Source organism: Natator depressus, chromosome 2, assembly GCF_965152275.1.
Source record: "Natator depressus isolate rNatDep1 chromosome 2, rNatDep2.hap1, whole genome shotgun sequence".
NCBI lineage: Eukaryota > Metazoa > Chordata > Testudines > Cheloniidae > Natator > Natator depressus.
Window position 1 is genome coordinate 261,405,359 of NC_134235.1, and position 16,198 is coordinate 261,421,556.

The window sequence follows — 16,198 nt, forward strand, 5'->3', positions numbered from 1 at the left end:
GCAGTGAGCGACTGAGGTGGGGTCTTGGGGGAAGAGGGGGGCCAGGGGTGGGGTCTTGAGGGCAGGGGCAGGGTTGTTCCAGCTGGAGTGTCCAGTTTTTAAATACAAAGTTGGCAACCCTACTGGTAACTGAACTGATGGGGAGGTTCGCCAAGATTATTATTATTCTAATTGCTCTAACTTAATCTTATTTTTCCTCTATTAAATGTTTGTATTATTAACTAGCAGGTAAGCAGTTAAAAGAATTAATTTTGCAAGATGCACATTGAATAGAGCAAAAGGTGGTCCACGGACTGCTTGGTGGTGGGTATGCAGAGAGTTGTCTGGTCTCATGTTGCTGACTTCTCCTTCCAACTGCTAAATCGCATGAGAGACAACTAAACCTACATTAAATACTTTCCAATTATTACTTTCCTAAGTAAGCCGTTCCTGGAGAATGATATGTGCTCCTAAATAGGGATTCTCTGCAATCACGAATGATTGGGCATTTGATCCCCTAAATGATCTCTGCATTAAAATGTGATTCAAACCATGAAATGGTTCAAGAACCCCCTGAAATAGAGGGCTGAATCTGGCACTCTAGTTACACTCCTGGAATTGGTGGCTCAGGTGCAACCCAGAGCAGAATCTGGTCAAACAACTCTGTAGAATGTTTCCCCCTCTTGCTCAACAAGTACAACAGCAAAAGTAGTTTCCACCCTTGGGAAGGATCCATGTGGTAGCAATAGCTCAGTTCCAGAGGTCTTACTGAGCAAATATTGATGATAGGTAGAAGATAAATGCAGAACATCCAACATCACAAGTAAACAATAGCTACTGAGGATGCAAAACTTTATCAACTTGTGGAGCATGACCCTCATGCTCCACAAGTGCTATGCAGAATAATAGTAGGACCTAGCATTTATGTATAGGCTTGGCAGAATTTGATTTTTTAAATATACTTTTAGCACATGAGTGTATTTTAAGAATTTGAAATTTTTAAAATTAATTTACATTTTCACTCGTGAAAAATTATAGGTTTTAAGCATTTTTTGTTTATCAGTTTGAATTTTCACAGTTGTAGGAAACTGCGGCATCAGACAATTATTTAAAGATGGTAGACATTGAGATGCAAAAAGTTAAAGCTTTATAAACCATTAAACACAAATTTTCAACATCACATGTCAAAATATCCTTAAATCAACAAATCCTACCTGTTTTTATTATTCATTCTCTAGTCCATTTGTAACAAGCCTTATTCAGAAGTCTGTCACTGGATTTAACTTTAATAAGTTCTCAATCTGCCTTTTTCTTACTTTGCCTATCTGTAAACAGCAGTTATTATTGATGGAAATATTTTTTGTTGATTTGTGCTTACATGTGGTGAAATTGACATTTTCTTACATTTATTGATAAAAATCCAATCTTTCCAAGCCTTGTCATATAGCACTTTATATGTTCAAATGGTAATCAAATAAAACATTAAGCAGAAAACATTGAACACTGAAGAGGCTTTGCAATAAAATTAGATTCTCCCACAGAATATAGTGAAAGCTGGTAGGCAATAGGGGTGAGCTACTGTTGAATGCAATGGGAATTAATAGCTAGAGGAGTCATGAATTTTGGAGTGGTATAGAAATGTGGCATTCTGTTTTATTTTTTGACCTACAGCTCAAAAACTGGAAAGGAGACCAAGAACCAGACCCCTTTTTTGTTTTGTTTTTCCTTAGTTGGAAATGAGACCCGTAAAAGAATCTGGAATCATGAGCCTTTGTATCTGTCACGTTGTGAAAATTGCACTTGCACATAGGCAGAAGCACGTTGATAGGGTGTGTAAATGACACAATATGTGCTTTCCCCAATCTGGGACTGAGCACGTTTGCAAGAAGAGAAGTACTCCCCTTCTTAAGAGTCTTCTGCTCAGTGTTTCACTGAATTAGTATTATTATATCCTGCTAAAAAACAGTCTGCTGTGCTAGTCAAGTGCAGTATTTTTATGTGTGATAAAGAAAGTGCAAAGACTTCATTGAACCCAAAATAAAGTGAAAAAGAAAACATGGCTCTTCAGCAGGCCATTTGGAGCTAACGAGATAAGTTTTATGTTTTGTTTCCAAAGATATAGGGTCTGTTCCTGATTCCATTGAAGTCAATAGGAGTCTTGGACCCATAGTGGATAAGTGAATAGTTTGTATGTGAATTTAACCTCCCCCGCGCAAAGCAATTAATGTTATACTGTGTAAAATGAACAGGTATTTTTCATGCTAGGCTAGTCGACTTTATTGCTACCGTTATTTCTGAAGGTATCTTTTCTGAGTTCAGTTAACATCTTATTTAAATGTTTGTTCCTTGAATCTCTGCTAAAAGCAACCCTAGTCTCTCAACACAGATCCTGAAAACATACTTTAGATTTATGCCGACCACTAATAAAATATGAAAAATTCCCTTTATATTTATGACAGCCCCTGAAGTGTGTAAATGGGGATGGGAGAGAAGTGATGTTACAGGCACACAGTAAACATTGTTATTTACTATTTGTATTACTGTAGTGCCTAGGAGCTCTAGTCATGGACTAGGACTCCAGTGTGCTATGGCCATATTACTTCTTTACCTGTATAGGGGTGTAGCCAGACAGACAGCCCCCCCCCCCCCAAGACCAGCATTGCTGGGAACACACGGAACAGGGCACTTAACATGAATTCCAGCACAGCCTTTGAAGCTGTGAGAAGCACAGGTGTGCTGCTACAATGTGCCTCTGGGAACATATACAACGATTAGGCTCACAGCAGGCAGAGGCACTGTGACAGACATGGCTCTTAGCCCCTACTAAATAGCATGATGCACACACACCAACATCCTAGGTGGGAAAATATTTACCCTAATAAAAGGAATGTCCAGTAGTCAACACTTATTGTTTCTCTCCCTTGCAAGTGTAAACTACTCTTGCGAGAGCTGGCGTCGCCCAGACAGACCAGCCCCAATTTGGCATAAGAAAGGAGAAAGAGAATAAAGGAGTACAGAGGTATAAGTAGGGGACCTACAGCACCATGATTTTTGAGTGCTTTTCACTATCTATCTGCTGGTCAGATAAGTGACAGCCTCCCAAGGCTTCTGCAGCTAAGAGGGTCCCTGAGCCTTGTCCCTTATTCGTCTTTCCGCGGAATTGAGTGACCGATCCTGGCTTGGCACCGCTGGAATCGAGAGATGCAAGGAGGGTAAGAAGCACCCACACCTGATCTCCTATCTTTAGTGTACACATATTTTGAAATAGAGCTCTATACTTTGTTTTCTCTCTTTGGGATTGTAGCTTCAGTTTTGTAACTTGTTTGTGTGTGTAACATCTCTACACTTAAATAAGTAGGCACTAGCAATTTTGTAACCACATGATTAGAATCTAGTTTAATAAATTTTGGTAACCATTTATGCATAAGCCTGACTTGTTTCTCTGGTTTACTGTGAAGCAGCCAACACAATTAAAGAACCTCAGCCGTTTTGGCTATAAAGCCTGGCCATTAGGTGAGAGTACTAAGAGCCTAGCATTGAGTTGTGCCGCCTCCACGGGGCAAACTCTTGGGGCACCTGTCAGTCAATCCTGATTGCCCGCTGCGAAGGAGCTCTGAGCTCTAGCAGTTAAAGTCATGGGTGTGGAGAGGCTCTTAGTGCTGCCATTGGGGCACCTGTCAGTCAGTGTTGACTGCCCGCTGCGAAGGAGCTCTGAGCTCTAGCAGTTAAAGTCACGGGTGGTTAGGACCTTGGGGCATCCGTCAGCCTAGCCCGGGCTGCCCGCCGCGAAGGGACAGTGCGTCCTAGCGGTTAAAGTCACGGATGGTATAAACGGGCATAGCTGGCACCTCACCAAACATCCCTGGCCATCGGCTAACAGATTTGGCGTCACGAACAGGATTGTGATATAGGCTGCACTACAGTAACACAATGAAACCAGTCATGATAAACACCACAGAATTCCCTGAGCTAGAGAAAAGTTTGACCCAAGAGGGATGGGGAAATCCTCTGTGGGGCAAAGAACTGCTGGAGAAATATTGGGGAAAACCAGCAGAGATCTGGCAGCATTTCTGTAATTGGAGAACTGCCTGCAAGATGAAGAAAGGGAAAGGAAAAGGTGCTTGTATATGGCTGCTTACTAACATTTGGCAAGCTGCCTGTAAGGATTATCATAGTCTGGCAATAGAATTTAATAGGCTACAACAGGAAAGGGACACACTGCGCAAGGAATGCCAGAATTTAGATACCAGAGTAAGAACACTGAATAGGGATATGGAACATCTTCAGAAAAGATTACTTCCCTTAATTGAGAAAGAAGGGATAGAACGAAGGGAAAAGCTGGAGATTAAAACACGCAGAATCAACCGGGCTAAAGTTGAGACTGCTCTCTGGCTAGACCCTGAGGAATGGGATGGAGATATTTGGGATTCAGCAGATGAGTCCCCCTCCTCTGAGGAGGAAGGTCCCTCTGTAAAATTAAGACCAGCTATCACACAGCACAAATCAGAAGAACATGAGGGAAATTTGAGTGGGGCAGAGCAGGATGAAGAAGGGGATGACAATGATCCATCCACCTCTTCAAAAACAAAGAGGGGAGGTAAAAAGGGAAAAGGGAATAAAGCTCCAACACACTTTACCAAAATTACCACCCGCCAATATACTCCCATGGAGTTAAAAACAATCCAGGGAGATTTTGCTAAAAAGTCTGAGGAAGGTATAATAGAATGGCTGGTCCGCCTCTGGGACACTGGGGGTGGATATATACGCCTGACAGCCCAAGAAACTGAGCGCCTTAACTTAGGTGCAGGAATATTCCTGGAACATTCAGAGGGGAACACCCCTAAAACACTTTGGTCTCTGGCTTGTCGATGGGCAAGAGGAATTTACCCAGCAGACCGAGATGAACCCACAGTAATGCACTGGACCAACATAGATGAGGTAAAAGCAGCTCTATTAACTGTGGCTGTCATTAGCATGCTTGGCCAAAACCCTCAAGAGTTAAACTATGAAAGTCCATGGGAGGGTCAGGTAAATGTAGATGATCTCAGACCCCTGCTTAAGGGAGCTCCGAGTAACCATAGGGCTATGGCACTGTCCCTTAGAACAGAAGCTGCAGCACATAACAGTACCTTTCGGGCACTGCTAAACCTTCTGGTGTCATACTTTAGAGAATTCGGAGACATCAGAGCACTGACAGGCAAAGCTAAGATGCGTTCCCTTCAGGGAAACAAGGGGGCACCATCTAAAGGACATAAAAACAAGCGAGAGCCAACCCAGGAGGAAAAGGAGCTTAGAGCCAAGTTGTGGAGACAATGTCTGGCTTTAGGTTATCCCAGAGAGGTGATAAATGGACTGCCCACAGAGCGGCTAAAATTATTCACCACCTTCAAAAGAGCTGACTGGGAGACAACTAATGCTACTCCCAGTGCACCTCTGCAGCTCTCTCCTCCTCCCCCTCCTACAGACACTCTGTATACTCCATTGCTCCAGCAACTGCAAGAGTTACCAGAGCAGGGAAACTAGCTTGCGGGGGTCAATCTCCTCTCCTAATAAACCAGCTTAAATCCAAAGAGGAGAAAACAACAGCAAAAGACCCCCGGATACATGTAACTGTAAATGACAAACACATTATTCCTTTCTTAATGGACACAGGGGCTCAAATGTCCATGATTAAGCGAGAAAGTTTTCAGGGCTTGCCACTTACTGGCCGAAAGCAGGTACTTGTTACAGGAGTAAATGGCAGTACCATAACTTACCCATTAGTTAAGATAAAACTGGATATCCCATTGCAACCCCACCATCAGCCCCGAAAATATGAGGTGATTTTGGGCAATGCCAACATACTGGGCATGGACGTTTTAAGAGGAAAGAAGGGAAGGATTAATGGGGAAAGATGGGCTTTTGGAGTCAGTTCTGTTCCTCATGCCACCCACCTGGAAGAGGAAAGCCCTCCCCACTATTCTGTAAACTTACTTAGCAGTGCGCCTGCTCTCCCGCCCTCAACAGTAACAAACATAAAGCAGTATAATGTCCCAGCTGAGGCCATAAGCCCTGTTACTGACCTGATCAAAGATTTGGAACAGCGAGGAATTTTAATTCGTACCCACTCTCGCTTTAATTCTCCTGTGTGGCCCATCAAGAAGCCAAATGGCAAATGGAGACTCACTATAGACTATAGGAAGCTAAACAGTAACACTGGACCATTAACTGCAGCAGTCCCTAGCATAACAGATATTGTAAACACCATACAAACCTGGGATAAACCTTGGCTAGCAGTATTAGATGTAAAGGACATGTTCTTCATGGTCCCTTTGCAACCAGCTGACCAGGAAAGATTTGCTTTTACTTGGAAAGGTGTACAATACACTTTTACCCGAATGCCACAAGGGTTTAAACACTCACCCACTATTTGCCATGGGGCACTGGCAAAGGTCCTAGATGACCTTATACTGCCACCCAATGTACAAACTGTGCAATACATTGATGACATCTTAATAGGTGGGAAAACCTCAGAAGAGGTACAGGAGGCTATGAATCAAATCAAAGGAGCACTAGAAGCCCTTAATTTAGAGTTACCAGCTGAGAAATGCCAAGGTCCCTCCCAAGAGATAAAATTCTTAGGTACTGTATGGATGGGAGGTAGGAGGTCTGTGCCTAATGACACTGTGCAAGAGCTAAATCAGGCACCCTCCCCTGAAAGTAAAGATCAATTGAGACAGATTTTGGGAACCCTGGGGTTTTGGAGAAAACATGTACCTGGCTTTGCCATTATAGCCAGACCATTGTACAATTTGTTAAAGAAAAGTGCTGCCTGGGAATGGGCTCCTGCCCATGAGGAAGCCCTCAGGCAACTGATAGGGGAGATACACACCTATCAGGCTCTGGGTCCCATACATCCTGAAGCCCCATTCCATTTGTACCTAACTGTGGGAGCCACTGGAATGTCTTATGCTCTCTGGCAAGAAAGTGACACTGCTCCCAGACGACCAATTCAGTTTGGTTCCAAGTCATGGCAAGGGTCACAGGCTAACTACACGCCTTATGAGAAGGTGCTTCTGGCAGCTTACACAGCCTTGAGAGAAACTGAGGAATTAACTCAGGATAAGGACATCACAATTCACACTCCTCTTCCAATCATTAAACCTATATTGGAAGGGAAAGAGTTACCACCTGGTGTAGCACAAAAAATGACTATCCAAAGATGGGCACTTTACATACACCACAGGGTAGGTAGTGCAGACACTGCACAAAACCCCACTATGATTCAGGAATCCCTATGGAAAGTAGGAATGCCTGATGAATACCGCCTACCTCCACAGCAGTCTCCTATTAAGGATGCTGCCCCATTTGATCCTTCTAAGCCTGAGGGAGTATGGTTCACTGATGGCAGTGCCAGGCTGGTTAAAGGAAAATGGAAGGGAAAAGCTGCAGCAGTGCCTGCAGACACCTCTGCAGCACCCCTAACTGCTGAAATTGATGGGTCAGCACAACTTGCAGAATTGGCTGCAATTAAACTGGCTTGTGAAGCAGGAGCCACCGCAGTATATACGGATTCCTATGCGGTATGGGCAGGTGCCACTCAGTGGATCACTAACTGGAAAAATAACCACTGGGAAATAGGAGGTAAGCCAGTATGGGGACTGGAATACTGGAAGTGGTTATATCAGCATGCCCTGCAACAACCCCTGTCTATAGGACATGTCTCAGCTCATCAGAGGAATAATACCCCAGCTGCACAGTTAAACAATTTAGCCGATGCAGCTGCCCAGCTCTTTACCACACAAGTAGAATGGGAACGCTTATATTCATGGTTACATGATAATTTAGGACACACAGGAAGTGATGAGTTAGTGCGGCAAGCACATATCAGGGGGTGGCCTATCACCCACAGACAGGCTAGAGACCTGGTGCAAGCCTGCGCTATTTGTGCTGAGACTAGAAAACATATAGCAGAAGGACAAAGGTTTGCCAGGCTAAGAGATGGGAAAACACTATGGGCAACCTGGCAGGTCGACTATGTCGGACCGCTGCCCACTACAAGGCAGAGGTGGAAATACATCTTGACTGGGGTAGAAATTGTTTCAGGGATTGGTTTTGCATATCCAACCCGATTGGCAACAGGGTTGTCCACAATTATGGGACTAAACCGCTTAACAGCAATTGTCCCAATGCCTCAAGAAATCCAATCAGATAATGGTTCGCATTTTAAGAATAAACTTGTAAGGGAATGGACCCTTAACCATGGAGTCCAATGGACCTTCCACCTTCCATATCGACCTCAATCTAATGGCATGGTCGAGCGCTGGAATGGGTTGCTAAAGAATCACTTGAAGCCTACTGACGGCACATGGGGAGACAGACTGGACGAAATGGTGCAGAGATTAAACAACAGACAGACTCCTACAGGAAGTCCAATCAGCAGGGGATTCTTCCCTACAGGGAAAGCTATCTCCCCTGCCAGAACACCACTGCACAGTTCCAAGTATGCTCCCGGAGACACTGTGGTGATTAAACACCCAGCCCTGGGAACCTTTACCTGCGTTTTGCACGCCTATAAAGAGAAAGGTGTATGGAGTGCCTTAAATGCTGATAAAAGGCTAATAACCATTACAGAGGCTTGGATCGCATCCAAGACCGGCTGACCATGTGATTTATTGCAGGAATGGTCCCATGGTTCCGAGCAACCTGCCAGCTAACCTGTCAGCAAAATGGACCATGCAGCTGACCTGTTTGATCACTAGAGACTACTATGGACTGTTGATATATTTGCCATTACTTATAATAGCAGGTGTAATTTTTGCTTTTGGTTTTAAAATAAGTTTTTTAGCTAGACCACGACCCACCAGAGATATGTTCCTGCAAGCCCTCATGATCCTTCTGTTGGCTCCAGTCACCTTGGCAATACCAGAACATCCTCTTCGGGGAGCAATCCAAACCATCGCCTCAGCTGCTGGTGCTACAAATTGCTGGATGTGCACCTTGCTAGATTCAACCAATGGACTGGGAATTGAATTTGTACCACTCAGCCTAAATGATTGGTGGAACAAAAGCAACATCTTTCAGTGGGGACCAGTATGGTACACCAACAACCCTCGCATTGACTTGGGGGAGGTGGGACAATGGCATCGCACTGTTTGGGGACGGCCTGTGAAATATGTAACGGGATCATCTAAAGAAGTTTATGTAAATCATTCAGGGCAAATAGAGCAAGATGTGGTTGCTATTAAAGGTGCAGTTAAAATTTTACATGCAGTGGCTGAGAATGGACAAACCTCATGGATGCAATGGTTAGCTCAACACTTGGGATTTTCCCTCTCCCCGTTTTTACATTCGGTTGTAAATACTGTTTTAACCATTTTAATTATTGTAATTGTTTTTTGTGTAACTTTATGTATTATGAAGCGTTTGATTCAAACTGCTCTTTCCTCCACACAAATCAGATACCTAGAGCTAAAAAGGGATCCTAACCAATTCCGCGAACCCTCATCCTCTAATTTGGTTGTTGGGTATTTCTAGATTTCCCCAAGGAGGGCAAGAGGTGCTGGCATCACCGCCACCTTGCAATCTGGGATGTAGTGTGGTGCATCAGGGGGTGGAATGTAGCCAGACAGACAGCCCCCCCCCCCCAAGACCAGCATTGCTGGGAACACACGGAACAGGGCACTTAACATGAATTCCAGCACAGCCTTTGAAGCTGTGAGAAGCACAGGTGTGCTGCTACAATGTGCCTCTGGGAACATATACAACGATTAGGCTCACAGCAGGCAGAGGCACTGTGACAGACATGGCTCTTAGCCCCTACTAAATAGCATGATGCACACACACCAACATCCTAGGTGGGAAAATATTTACCCTAATAAAAGGAATGTCCAGTAGTCAACACTTATTGTTTCTCTCCCTTGCAAGTGTAAACTACTCTTGCGAGAGCTGGCGTCGCCCAGACAGACCAGCCCCAATTTGGCATAAGAAAGGAGAAAGAGAATAAAGGAGTACAGAGGTATAAGTAGGGGACCTACAGCACCATGATTTTTGAGTGCTTTTCACTATCTATCTGCTGGTCAGATAAGTGACAGCCTCCCAAGGCTTCTGCAGCTAAGAGGGTCCCTGAGCCTTGTCCCTTATTCGTCTTTCCGCGGAATTGAGTGACCGATCCTGGCTTGGCACCGCTGGAATCGAGAGATGCAAGGAGGGTAAGAAGCACCCACACCTGATCTCCTATCTTTAGTGTACACATATTTTGAAATAGAGCTCTATACTTTGTTTTCTCTCTTTGGGATTGTAGCTTCAGTTTTGTAACTTGTTTGTGTGTGTAACATCTCTACACTTAAATAAGTAGGCACTAGCAATTTTGTAACCACATGATTAGAATCTAGTTTAATAAATTTTGGTAACCATTTATGCATAAGCCTGACTTGTTTCTCTGGTTTACTGTGAAGCAGCCAACACAATTAAAGAACCTCAGCCGTTTTGGCTATAAAGCCTGGCCATTAGGTGAGAGTACTAAGAGCCTAGCATTGAGTTGTGCCGCCTCCACGGGGCAAACTCTTGGGGCACCTGTCAGTCAATCCTGATTGCCCGCTGTGAAGGAGCTCTGAGCTCTAGCAGTTAAAGTCACGGGTGTGGAGAGGCTCTTAGTGCTGCCATTGGGGCACCTGTCAGTCAGTGTTGACTGCCCGCTGCGAAGGAGCTCTGAGCTCTAGCAGTTAAAGTCACGGGTGGTTAGGACCTTGGGGCATCCGTCAGCCTAGCCCAGGCTGCCCGCCGCGAAGGGACAGTGCGTCCTAGCGGTTAAAGTCACGGATGGTATAAACGGGCATAGCTGGCACCTCACCAAACATCCCTGGCCATCGGCTAACAAGGGGCCACATAATTCTGAGAATTTCCTCAATGGCCATGGTTTCCCTGAAAATGTAAAATAAGCCTTGGGCCATAGCATATTATTTTGCCAAGAATCGTAGTGAAGCAGACAGTAGAATAAAACATATATAGCCTTCAGAGTCTTTACTTCTGCTGAGTAGTCAGATTAAGGTCTGGAAATACCATGTAAGGATTTTCTGCCCTTTCATATTTTAATGGGTTTGAATTGTCTTGCTGACATAAATAAACTTCCTCTGTCACACTGATCTGTCCAGTTTGTGATTACAGTACAGTCTGACAGTTCATCATTAATGCTGTCCATCGGTGATGTTTATTTTTAAAAAATCTGTAATGTGCCTAATATGTTGTGGGTGCTAAATAATAATAAATAACAATAGTGACTCCACAGGTTGTAAACTTGTAGCTGCATTTTCAGGAAGAGGATCCCTATGTACAATAACAAATAAGCTCCTGGTCCCTCCCTGCCTCACTCTAAGAGGGAATGAAAAGCAGATAACAACTCTACCTCTATTTGTTGTTCCTCTGTTGTGCGACTAAAACAATGAGAAGTAGATAACTATGTCTTGCTAAATTGGGGTTGGGCTGGTGCCATCTTCACATTTAAACGTTGTAAGGGAGAATGCATGCTGCATACACGTATCTGAGGATTCTGCCCCTGGATTTGGTTCACCCATGTTTGGCTGGGGGTGGGACTGGCCAAATGCCCAAATAAACTTGTTAGTCTCTAAGGTGCCACAAGGACTCCTCTAAGGTTGTTTTTGCTCAGACAGACTAACACGGCTACCTCTCTGAAACCTGGCTAGATTGAGACTCCACCACAAACGGATCCTGACTCTTGCTGTAGCTGGACCCCCTGGCCGCATGGGGCACTGCTGCTGATCCCTGTGGTACTCCTTTGTTTGCTTCCCCCGTGCAATCTTTGTACATATCCACATTTCTATGACCTAGGGTGACCAGATGTCCTGTTTCTATAGGGACAGTCCTGTTTTTTTGGACGTTTTCTTATATAGGTGCCTATTACCCCCCCGCCCCACCGCTGTCCTGTTTTTTCACAGTTGCTGTCTGGTCACCCTACTGAGACCAGTCTATAGTTGTGCATCCCCAGCCTCTTTTCCCCCCAGGAGTTCACAATGATGACTGGAGCAGTCACTGTTGTGCATTGTGGGATAGCTGCTGGAGGTCGGTGAGGGTGTCTACACTCACACTTCATTGACCAGAGCCGGTACATTGACCATGGCTCCACTTCCTTCCGGTCCATGCCTGGTGTTATTGTGTCTTCATAGTGTAGACACAGTGTAGACACAGGCGCAAATGCAGTGCAGAGCATGTGCAACGGGGACTTACGGGCTGTGTAGTAGAGGGCAGGGCTAAGAGTCGCATTTTAATTTAAGGTGTAGCTGAGGGGAGGCTGGAGGCCAGGGACAGTTTAAACTTGATGCTAAGGGGAGCAGCTGCTGCAGCAAGTTAGAGGGAGAAGCAACGTCTCAAGGCCTCGCTCAGGGGGTTGGTTTGGTTCCACGGCTGCGCGGGACCTGGCACACAAGAGCCCGTGGAATGAGCCCGACCCTCAGCACCTGAGACACGGGGTCCGACTCACAGTGCTGGGACTCTGCCCAGCCTGGAGTGGGAACGGAGCGGAGCTCGGCTGGGCTGGTTGCTCCGTGTAGGAATGTGCTGCCAGTAGCAGTTACTGATACACAATGGATTGTAAGAAACTGCTATTATAGTAAACTGCTACCCGATGCAGCAGATGCCTACAGGTAGCCGTTTCTGGCTCTCTCGAATATGTAACATTGCTCTGCGTAGAAATGTGCTGCCTGCAGCAGTTATTTATACGTGTAGAGTGTAAGAAACCGATTCTGTAAAAAGATGCTACTTCCCTCCTAGGTCACGTTTTCCAGACCTTACTTTTTCTTTTTTTCTCTTCTCTGGACTCTCTCCTATTTGTCCACATCTTTCCTGCAATGTGGTGCCCAGAACTGGACACAATACTCCAGCTGAGGCCTAATCGGCACAGAGTAGAGCGGACATCCCAGAGTGATGTTCTGGTTTTTTGCAGCAGCGTTACACTGTTCATTCATATTCAGCTTGTGGTCTGCTAGGTCCCCTAGGTTACAGTACAGTCTTTCCAGATCCCTTTCCACAGGACTCGTATTCAGCTTGTGGTCCACTATGACCCCCAGATCCCTTTCCACAGTACTCCTTCCTAGGAAGTCCTTTCCTATTTTGTATGCGTGCAGCTTATCATTCACACACTCTATAATTGTACTCTCTATGCCATTATCTCAATCATTGATCAAGATTTTGAATAGAAACTTATCCAGAACTGATCCCTGGAGAACCCCACTCGTTATGCCCTTTCAGCCTGACTCAGCCCTTTCAGCCTGTAAATCACTGATAACTACTGTCGGAACTGTTTTCCGACTAGTTTTGCACCCATCTTATTTAAGCTCCATCTAGGTTGCATTTCCGCAGTTTGTTTATGAGAAGGTCGTGGGATATCATATCAAAAGCCTTACTAAAGGCAAGATAGACCATGTCAGCCACTTCCCCCCATCCACAAGGCTTGTTACACTATTAAAGAAAGCTATCAGTTTGGTTTTACATGTGAGACGGCTTGAATTAGCTACATTAGATGTCCTTTTTTAGCAAAGTAGGACCTGTCGCTGTTGCAGGTAGCCTGGTCCTACAGACAGCATTTACACAAACACACCCACACCCCTGCAATCTGTAGGGATGTGCTACCCAGCATACGCTGCCAAACCAAAGTTTCCCAAAATACAGTGGGATATCTTTCAGAGTAGCAGCTGTGTTAGTCTGTATTCGCAAAAAGAAAAGAAGTTCTTGTGGCACCTTAGAGACTAACCAATTTATTTGAGCATAAGCTTTCGTGAGCTACAGCTCACTTCATCGGATGCATGTAGTGGAAAATACAGTGAGGAGATTTATATACATAGAGAACATGAAACAGTGGGTGTTACCATACACACTGTAACAAGAGTGATCACTTAAGATGAGCTATTACCAGCAGGAGAGCGGGGGGGGGGGGGGAATAAACTTGGGGAAATAGTTTTACTTTGTGTAATGACCCATCCACTCCCAGTCTCTATTCAAGCCTAAGTTAATTGTATCCAGTTTGCAAATTAATTCCAATTCAGTAGTCTCTCATTGGAGTCTGTTTTTGAAGTCTTTTTGTTGTAATATTGCGACCTTTAGGTCTGTAATCGAGTTACCAGAGAGATTGAAGTGTTCTCCGACTGGTTTATGAATGTTATAATTCTTGACATCTGATTTGTGTCCATTTATTCTTTTACGTAGAGACTGTCCAGTTTGACCAATGTACATGGCAGAGGGGCATTGCTGGCACATGATGGCATATATCACATTGGTAGATGTGCAAGTGAACGAGCCTCTGATAGTGTGGCTGATGCTATTAGGCCCTATCATGGTGTCCCTTGAGTAGATATGTGGACAGAGTTGGCAACGGGCTTTGTTGCAAGGATAGGTTCCTGGGTTAGTGGTTCTGTTGTGTGGTGTGTGGTTGCTGGTGAGTATTTGCTTCAGGTTGGGGGGCTGTCTGTAGGCAAGAACTGGCCTGTATGCCAACATTTTTATGGCTGACTTAGAACAACGCTTCTTCAGCTCTCGTCCCCTAATGCCCTTACTCTACTTGCGCTATATTGATGACATCTTCATCATCTGGACCCATGGAAAAGAAGCCCTTGAGGAATTCCACCATGATTTCAACAATTTCCATCCCACCATCAACGTCAGCCTGGACCAGTCCACACAAGAGATCCACTTCCTGGACACTACGGTGCTAATAAGTGATGGTCACATAAACACCACCCTATACCGGAAACCTAATGACCGCTATTCCTACCTACATGCCTCCAGCTTTCATCCAGACCACACCACACGATCCATCGTCTACAGCCAAGCTCTGCGATACAACCGCATTTGCTCCAATCCCTCAGACAGAGACAAACACCTACAAGATCTCTATCAAGCATTCTTACAACTACAATACCCACCTGCTGAAGTGAAGAAACAGATTGACAGAGCCAGAAGAGTACCCAGAAGTTACTTACTACAGGACAGGCCCAACAAAGAAAATAACAGAACGCCACTAGCCATCATCTTCAGCCCCCAACTAAAACCTCTCCAACGCATCATCAAGGATCTACAACCTATCCTGAAGGACGACCCATCACTCTCACAAATCTTGGGAGACAGGCCAGTCCTTGCCTACAGACAGCCCCCCAACCTGAAGCAAATACTCACCAGCAACCACACACCACACCACAGAACCACTAACCCAGGAACCTATCCTTGCAACAAAGCCCGTTGCCAACTCTGTCCACATATCTATTCAGGGGACACCATCATAGGGCCTAATCACATCAGCCACACTATCAGAGGCTCGTTCACCTGCACATCTACCAATGTGATATATGCCATCATGTGCCAGCAGTGCCCCTCTGCCATGTACATTGGTCAAACTGGACAGTCTCTACGTAAAAGAATAAATGGACACAAATCAGATGTCAAGAATTATAACATTCATAAACTAGTCTGAGAACACTTCATGCTCTCTGGTCACTCGATTACAGACCTAAAGGTCGCAATATTACAACAAAAAGACTTCAAAACCAAACTCCAACGAGAGACTACTGAATTGGAATTAATTTGCAAACTGGATACAATTAACTTAGGCTTGAATAGAGACTGGGAGTGGATGGGTCATTACACAAAGTAAAATTATTTCCCCACATTTATTCCCCCCCTTCCCCCCCCCCCCCGTTCCTCAGACGTTCCTGTTAACTGCTGGAAATGGCCCACCTTGATTATCACTACAAAAGGTTTTCTCCCCCTCCCCCCGTGCTCTCCTACTGGTAATAGCTCATCTTAAGTGATCGCTCTCCTTACAGTGTGTATGGTAACACCCATTTTTTCATGTTCTGTGTGTATATAAATCTCCTCACTGTATTTTCCACTACATGCATCCGATGAAGTGAGCTGTAGCTCACGAAAGCTTATGCTCAAATAAATTGGTTAATCTCTAAGGTGCCACAAGTCCTCCTTTTCTTTTAGTGGGATATCTATTCATGGTGCACCTCACTCTGAATCTACACAAGTGCTTCTGGTGAGTACCCTGACCTGCTGAGACAAGGAATCCAGGAGGCATGCACATGAGTGACATAGTAACCGTAGTGACTCTGTGCTGACATAACTTGAGTTAACACACACTTAAAGTGTAGATATGGCCTTAGGTATATTAAATGTTTGGGAGAGGTAACAGGAACAGTATGAGGGTAGACGAAGATTCATTCAGGTGTTT